Here is a 9,712-nt window from a genome sequence, read left to right on the forward strand (position 1 = left end):
GAGATATTTTTAAAAAAGTAAAAAAAGGTGGGAATTTTTTTTTTATTTTTTAAATATATCTCGAAAAGAAAGGGAGATACAATATCTTTGTATGTATCCATTCACCAAGAAATAAAATTGTCTACAAAACATAATATGTGAAAAATCGCTCTATCTTGCTTTCTTTTTGAGATATTTAAAAAAAAGTTAAAAAATAGTAGGAATTTGTTTTTTGTGTTTTTTATATATCTCGAAAAGTAATAGAAATACAATTTTTTTAAATGTAACTTTTTGTAGGAAATAAGATTGTCTACAAAACACAATATTTAATAAATCGCTCTATCTAGCTTAGTTTTGGAGATATTTTGAAAAAAAGTAAAAAAGGTGGGAATTTTTTTTTTTTTCTAATATATCTCGAAAAGTAATAGTAATACAATATCTTTGAATATAACCTTTTTTGTAGGAAATAAGATTGTCTACAAAACACAATATTCGATAAATCGCTCTATCTAGCTTAGTTTTGGAGATATTTTTAAAAAAGTAAAAAAAGGTGGGAATTTTTATTTTATTCTTTAAATATAGCTTGAAAAGTAAGGGAAATACAATATCTTTGAAATTACAATTTTTGTGGACAATAGAATTTACTAAAAACATAATATTTGTAAAATCGCTCTTTCTAGCTTATTTATTGAGTTATGTTAAAAAATGTAAAAAAAGGTGTAAATATTTTTTTTATTTTTTTAATTTATCTTCAAAAGTAAGGAAAATTCAATATCTTTGTATATAACCTTTTTTGTAGGAAATAAAATTGTCTACAAGGCATAGTATCAGTAAAATCGCTTTCTTGCAAATTTTTTGATATATTTTAAAAAATGTAAAAATAGTTAAGTATTTGTTTTTAATTTTTTTTAATATATCTCGAAAAGTAAGGGTAATAAAATTTCTTTAAATATACTTTTTGTTGTATTTAATAAAATATTCTACAAAACATAATATTTGTAAAATCGCTCTATCTTGATAGTTTTTAAGATATCTTTAAAAATGTAGAGAAAGGTGAGAATTTGTTTTTTATTTTTTTAATATATCTCGAAGAGTTATAGAAATAAATATCTTTGTATGTAAACTTTTTGTAGGAAATAAAATTGTCTACATACATAGTATCAGTAAAATCTCTCTATATTGCCAACTTTTTGAGATTTTTTAAAAAATGTAAAAAATGGTGTAAATTTGTTTTTTATTTTTTTTATATATCTCGAAAAGTAAGGGAAATTCAATATCTATGTAAATAACCTTTTTTGTCGGAAATATAATTGTCTACAAAACATAATATATAAAAAATTGCTCTATATGTCTTACTTTTTAAGATATATATACAAATGTAAAAAAATTTGGGAATTTGTTTTTCATTTTTTTAATATATCTCAAAAAGTAGGGGAAATAGAGTATCTCTGTAAAACACCTTTTTTGTAGAAAATAAAATTGTCTAAAAAACAAAATATATAAAAAATAGCTGTATCTTGCTTACTTTTTGAGTTTTTTTAAAAATTTAAAAAAGGTGGGAATTTGTTTTTTTTTTTTAATATATCACGAAAAGTACAGTAAATACAATACCTTTGTACAAAACCTTTTTTTAGAAAATACAATTGTCTACAAAACATAATATACAAAAGTCGCTCTATCTTGCTTACTTTTTGAGATATTTAAAAAAATGTAAAAAAAATTATTAATTTGTTTTTGTTTTTTTTTAAATACCTCGAAAATTAGGGAAATACCATATCTTTGTAAAATACCTTTTTTGTAGTAAATAAAATTTTTTACAAAACATAATATATAAAAAAATGCTCTATCTTGCTCACATTTTGAGATATTTAAAAAAATGTAAAAAAATTTGGGAAATTGTTTTATATTTTTTTGATATACCTTGAAAATAAGGGGAAATACGTTATCTTTGTTAAATAACTTTTTGTAGCAATAAGAATTGTCTACAAAACACAATATATGAAAAACGCTTTGTCTTGCTTACTTTTTGAGATATTTAAAAAAATGTAAAAAAGGGTTGGAATTTTTTTTTTATTTTTTTAATGAATCTTGAAAAGTAGGGGAAATACAATATCTTTGTAAAAAACCTCTTTGTAGGAAATAAAATTGTCCTCAAAACACCATATATGTGAAATCGCTCTATCTTGCTTACTTTTTAAAATATATATAAAAAAATGTAAAAAAAGGTGAGAGTTTTTTTTTTATTATTTTAATATATCTCGAAAAGTAAGGTAAAAACAATATCTTTGTAGAAAACCCTTTTTGTAGAAAAAAAAATTGTCTACATAACACCATATATGTTAAATCGCTCTACCTTGCTATTTTTTAAAATATTTTTAAAAATGTAAAAAAAGGTGTGAGTTTTTTTTTTAATTATTTTAATATATCTCTAAAAGTACAGGAAATACAACATCTTTGTAAATAACCTATTTTGTAGCAAACAAAATTGTCTACAAAACATAATATACAAAAATCGCTCCATCTTGCTACTTTTTGAGATATTAAAAAAAAGTAAAAAATAGTAGGAATTTGTTTTTTGTGTTTTTTATATATCTCGAAAAGTAATAGAAATACAATTTTTTTAAATGTAACTTTTTGTAGGAAAAAAAATTGTCAACAAAACATAGTATTAGTAAAATCGCTCTATCTTGCCAACTTTTTGAGATATTTTAAAAAATGTAAAAAAAGTTTGGAATTTTTATTTTATTCTTTAAATATAGCTTGAAAAGTAAGGGAAATACAATATCTTTGAAATTACAATTTTTGTGGAAACTAGAATTTACTAAAAACATAATATTTGTAAAATCGCTCTTTCTAGCTTATTTATTGAGTTATGTTAAAAAATGTAAAAAAAGGTGTAAATATTTTTTTTATTTTTTTAATTTATCTTCAAAAGTAAGGAAAATTCAATATCTTTGTATATAACCTTTTTTGTAGGAAATAAAATTGTCTACAAGGCATAGTATTAGTAAAATCGCTTTCTTGCCAATTTTTTGAGATATTAAAAAAATGTAAAACATGGTGGGAGCTTGTTTTTTATTTTTTTAATATATCTCGAAGAGTTATAGAAATACAATATCTTTGTAAATAACCTTTTTTGTAGGAAATAAAATTATCTACAAAACATCATATATAAAAAATTGCTCTTTCTTGCTTACTTTTTAAGATATTTTAAAAAATGTAAAAAAGGGTGGGAGTTTTTTTTTTTATTTTTTAAATATATATTTTAAAAAGTAAAGGAAGTACATTATCTTTTAAATAACCTTATTGGTAGTAAATAAAATTTTCTACCAAACATAATATACAAAAAATTGCTCTATCGTGCTTACTTTTTAAGATATTTTTAAAAAAGTAAAAAAATGTGGAAATTTGTTTTTTTATTTTTTAATATATCTGGAAAAGTAAGAAACATACAATATCTTTGTAAATAACGTTTTTTGTAGGAAATTAAATTGTCTACAAAACCTAATATATAAATAATTGCTGTATCTTTCTTATTTTTTGAGATATTTTAATAAATGTAGGACAGGTAGGTATTCTTTTTTTATTCTTTTAATATATCTCGAAAAGTAAGGTAAATACAATATCTTTGTAAATAATCTTTTTTGTAGGAATTAAAATTGTTTACAGACTATAATATATAAAAAAACGCTCCATCTTACTTACTTTATAAGATATTTTGAAAATTTAAAAAAGGTAGGAATTTTTTTTTATTTTTGAATTATAACTCGAAAAGTAACTGAAATACAACATCTTTGTATATAACCTCTTTTGTAGGAAATAAAATTTTTACCAAAACACAATATTTGTAAAATCGCTTTATCTTGCTTAGTTTTTGAGATATATTTTAAAAAGTAAAAAAAGGTGGGAATTTGTTTTTTATTTTTTTAATATATTTTGAAAAGTAAGCTAAATACAATATCTTTGTAAATAACCTTTTTTGTAGGAAATTGTTAAGGAAAACAGGGGGAATTTATGAAAAGGTTAACTATTACATATACCTGTGATTTACTAAGTCACTTTATTATCTATCTAATGTAGCGTGTGTGTAACAAGCGATAGCGAATCTCCTACTGCGCCACCATATCGTCGCGCGTCTTTCTCTCGTACGACACTCTCACATACAGACTAGGTGGGGAATCGTACATGTGTGTGTGGAATATCCACGGTCCCAGATATGTACAATATACAATGTATATTCTCAACACGCTTCCATACATTTATATTGTATAACCATTGAATCTTACATTATATTTAATAGCTCTCGAAATTTAACAAATTTTTCTTTACATAGAGCTTTTGTGAATATATCAGCGACATTATCATTCGTATCTCTTTTAACAATTTCAATTTCCTTATTTTTTACACTTTCATGTACATAATGATAATGTATTTCAATATGTTTCGAATTTTTCGTAAAGTTACCATAATTTGCAATGTTTATTGCACTAGAATTATCTTCATATATTTTTATTGAATCCTCAATTTCTAAGTAAAACATTTTTAACAATTCTTTTATATATTTTAACTCGCTTACAGTCTCTGATAACGCTACATATTCTGCGTACGTTGAAGCTTTTGTTACACATTTTTGCTTCCTTGATCTCCAATCGATCACATTACCAAATAATCTAATTACGTATCCTGATGTAGATTTTCTATCAATATTATCCCCGGCCCAATCTGCATCTACAAAGCAATCTATAATTTCACATTTTACATTTTTCTCATAATTCAAACTCAAATTTTTCGTTAAATACAAATATTTCAAGATTCGCAAAGCGTATTTCCAATGTATCTCATTATAACAATTTTGGATTCTACTTAGATAATTCACACTTTGACTTATATCGGGCCGTGTGCTTGAACTTATATATAGTAAAGCCCCTATCAAATTCCTATATGTTAAATTTGGTTCACTATTATCTGCCTTTTCAATTTTTAAGTTTGTTTCCATAGGCGTGTTATATAGTTTACTGTTCTCTATCTTATACTTATTTGCTAACCATTCGATATACTTTGTTTGGTTAAGTTTCATTTTTCGGTTACTATAATCATAATCTACGTTGATTCCGAGATATTCTTTTATTTCTCCTAAGTCTTTCATTTTAAATCTTTTCGCTAATAAATTCTTTATTTCCCGAATTTTTATTTTATCTTTACCGCAGATTAGTAAATCATCGACATATATTAGTAAATAAACTTCTCCTTCATGAAGCGAGTATAAACATAAATCAACATTATTTCTTTTAAATCCTAGACTTATAATATATTCATCAAAACATTCATACCAGTCTCGAGGACTTTCTCTCAGACCGTATAGCGCTTTATACAATTTATACACTTTATTGGACCCATCTTCATAACCCTTAGGTTGACTGATATATACCTCCGTATTTACCTTGCTATTCAAAAAAGCAGTCTCTACGTCCATTTGTTCAATAATCAAGCCATTTTGGCAACAATATGAAAATAATACTTTTAATGTTTGATTCTTTGCTACCGGAGAGTATATATCATCAGGTACATCAGTTTGTTGAAAACCTCTTACAACTAAACGAGCTTTATATTTATTATCATTCTTTCTTGTATAGACCCATTTAACATCGAGTACTTTTTTATCTTTTACTCTTTCTACCAACTTCTAAGTTTTATTTTTATTTATACATTTCATTTCTTGATCCATTGACTTTTTCCAGTTTTCGTGATCTATACTTCCTATTGCCTCCTCAAATGTACAAGGAGTATCTATTTTACTATAACTTACATATATGTTATAACTTTCTGGTTCCGGATACCTTACAGTAGGTTTTCTCTCGCGTACGGGCCTTCGCGGACTATCTTGAACTACATGTTCTTTATCTTTTACTGGTCCATCAGATTCATCGGCGCTTTCAAAAACATTATCGTCGCCTTCGCTACTTACAGAGTTATATCTTCTTCTACCTGACTCGAGTGACGGAAGTGTACACCTATACTCGTTTTTATTTACATCAAGACCTATACATTTTACATCTTTTTCTATTACATCAACATTTCTAGCAATAACTATCTTATTATTTATCAGTACTCTGTATCCTACTTGACTATAGCCTAACAAAATTCCCATATCAGATTTTTTATCCCATTTAGACAAGCGTTTTTGTTCCGGTACTCTGACAAAGACTTTACTTCCATACAAACGTAAATGTTTAACGTCCGGTCTTTTGTTGAAAAATATTTCATAAGGCGTTTTATTTTCTAGCGTATTAGCTAGAGTTCGATTTTTCAAATAAGTCGCAGCGGTAACAATCTCTGGCCAAAATCTCTTATGAACTTGAGCTTCTGTTAGTAAACATCTCGACATATCCATTATCGTTCGGTTAAATCTTTCTGCCGTGCCGTTTAACTCGTGTACATACGGTGGGCATTTATTTAGAATTATACCTTTTTCTTTTATAAATTTATATGTACGATTATTAATATATTCTTTACCATTATCGCATCTTAATATTTTTACTCTTTTTCCTGTTAAATTTTCGCACTCATTTATGAATTTAACTAAGCAATCATGAACTTCATCTTTCGTTTTAATACAATAAACTTTAGCAATTTTACTATAGTCATCAATAAAAGAAACAAAATATTTTTCTCCTGTGAACCCTGTAATTCTAAATGGACCGCACAAATCCGTATGAATTATCTCTAATATCTCTTTTGCCTTATTTCTATTATTTTCAAAAGGTAAATTTCTTATTTTATTTTCAATACATGTCTTACATTTCATAAATTCGGTTTCCAGTTCTTTAGGAATGCCCGTTAACAACTTCTGTTTACATAATATATTCAAATATTTGAAGTTTACGTGTCCTAATATTCTATGCCACTTTTCTTTCTGGCTCATACCACTTCTGTTTGCATAGTTAGTTGAGTTTTTACCTAGTTTACAATAATTTTCTAATTCACTTTTAAATTTAAGTGTATCATTCTCTCTAAATGCGACTGCTGTTAATTCATTATTTTCATTAAATATTTTTGTTACATTTCCATGAGATACAATTTTATTTTTAATCATTAATTTCCCATAACTAATCAAATTTGCATTCATTTCTTTCGCAAAATATACATTTTTAATATCTACTTTATTTCTCTTTCCGAATGCTTGGAAATAACTAATTACATTTCCGATTTTAGTCGCTTTAATCGATCTACCATCTCCGAGGTAGATATTTACCGGCTCTTTTAAAGTAAAGCAACTTTATTTCGTATTTACTTATCTTATTTAAATTTACGCCGTGCGCTGTGTGAGCCACTGTCGCTAACCAAGCATCCATTCTTCCGCTGCTTTGCTGGCTCGTGCTGGCTGCCTGTTGCGGAGTTCCACGCCATCTTCCATAATGGCTCCTTCCGCCTCTGCCTCTGCCTCTGCCTTGACTACGTGTCGAATCTTGCGAAGTTTCCTTGTTGCGTCCATCTTGTCCGCCATCTTTGCAATTACGTGAATAATGTCCAATTTTTCCACACTTATGACACGCTCCTTTTCTATTTACAGCAAACACATTCGATTTATTACCTCCTTGGTCATTGTTTTTTATCTCTGCTAACTTAATTTTATTTTTAATATAATCAGCCGTTTAATCTTCAACTTTCAATGTATCTATCAAATCACCTATATAACTATAAGATTCCGGCAATGTATTTAGCATATAGTTCAACTTTTCTTTCTCACCAATTTTAGCACCCGCGGCTTTCAGTTCGTTTATCGACTTTTCAAAATCACTAAAGAATGATGACGAATCACTATAATTGTTCAATTTCAATTTTTCCAATTTGTTTCTACACACTATCTGTAAAGCCGTTGATTCTCTCAAATACATGCTATCAAATTTCTGATAATTTTATACGCGGTATCTTCTTCGCATACAAATTCCAACTGCTTATTTGAAATAGCACTGTATATATGATTAATTGCTTTTAAGTCTTTTTCTTCCCAGTCATCTCTATCTGTAGCTACCTTTTCTCTTTCAACCACTTCATGACACTTTTTGAGTTTCAAGTACATCATTATTCGTTTTTTCCACATACCGTAGTCTTCACCACCAAATACTGGAATTGTTATATCACATTTACCTGCCATTTTGTCTTCGTACTTCTCGAACGTTCCTTCGTGTTCAAAATTTTCACGCACAGGCTTGGTTTCTTTCTTGACTACCGGCTTATCGGTTTCTTCCATATAACCACGTGTTTTAAAGTCCGGAATTTTAATCTATTAACTTCACAGTTTTATCACAATTTTTCCACAAAACTTTTCTAGTCTTTGATTATTTTTTTTTTTTCGATACCTCTGAGATATTTCAACTCTCCCCGTGGCTCCTTTTTCAAGAGCGGCACTAAGAATTCCTTCTACGTTCCTCGAACGATAACGAAGACAAAAACTTTTAGTAGACACGCTCTGCTACCATGTTAAGGAAGACAGGGGGAATTTATGAAAAGGTTAACTATTATATATACCGGTGATTTACTAAGTCACTTTATTATCTATCTAATGAAGCGTGTGTGTAACAAGCGATAGCGAATCTCCTACTGCGCCACCATATCGTCGCGCGTCTTTCTCTCGTACGACACTCTCACATACAGACTAGGTGGGGAATCGTACATGTGTGTGTGGAATATCCACGGTCCCAGATATGTACAATATACAATGTATATTCTCAACAGAAATAAAATTGTCTACAAAACACAATATATGTGAAATCGCTCTATCTTGCTTACTTTTTGAGCTATTTTAAAAAATGTAAAAAAAGGTGGGAATTTTTTTTTTAATTTTTAAAATATCTCGGAAAGTAAGGTAAATACAATATCTTCGTAAATAACCTTTTTTGTAGAAAATCAAATCGTCTACAAAACATAATATATAAAAACTGCTTTATCTTGCTTATTTTTTAAGATATTTAAAAAAATGTAAAAAAAGGTGGGAATTTGCTTATATTTTTTAAATATATCTAAAAAAGTAAGATAAATACAATATCTTTGTAAATTACCTTTTTTGTAGGAAATTAAATTGTCTACAAAACATAATATATAAAAAATTGCTCTGCCTTGCTTACTTTTTAAGATATATTAAAAAATGTAAAAAAGGTGGGAATTTGTTTTTTATTTTTTAAACATATATTTTGAAAAGTGAGAAAATACAATATCTTTGTAAATGACCATTTTTGTAGGAAATAAAATTGTCTACAAAACACAATATATAAAAAATTGCTCTATCATTCTCATTTTTTGAGATATTTAAAAAAATGTAATAAAGTGTGGGAATTTTTTTTTTTTAATTTTTTAATACCTCTCGAAAAGTAAGGAAAATAAAATATCTTTGTAAATGACTTTTTTTGTAGAAAATTAAATTATCTACAAAACATAATATATAAAAAATTGCTCTATCTTGCTTACTTTTTAAGATATTTTAAAAAATGTAAAAAAAGGTGGAAAATTATTTTTTATTTTTTAAATATATATATTTTGAAAAGTAAAGGAAATACAATATCTTAGTAGATAACCTTTTTTGTAGGAAAAAAAAATTATCTACAAATCATAACATATAAAACATTTCTCTGTCTTTCTTACTTTTTGAGATATTTTGAAAATTAAAAAAAGGTGGGAATTTTTATTTTTATTTTTTAATAAATCTCAAAAAGTAACGGAAATATAACATCTTTTT

This window comes from Polistes dominula, unplaced genomic scaffold (assembly GCF_049000335.1).
Source record: "Polistes dominula isolate Pdom_NZ unplaced genomic scaffold, Pdom_raw_medaka contig_168, whole genome shotgun sequence".
Lineage (NCBI taxonomy): Eukaryota > Metazoa > Arthropoda > Insecta > Hymenoptera > Vespidae > Polistes > Polistes dominula.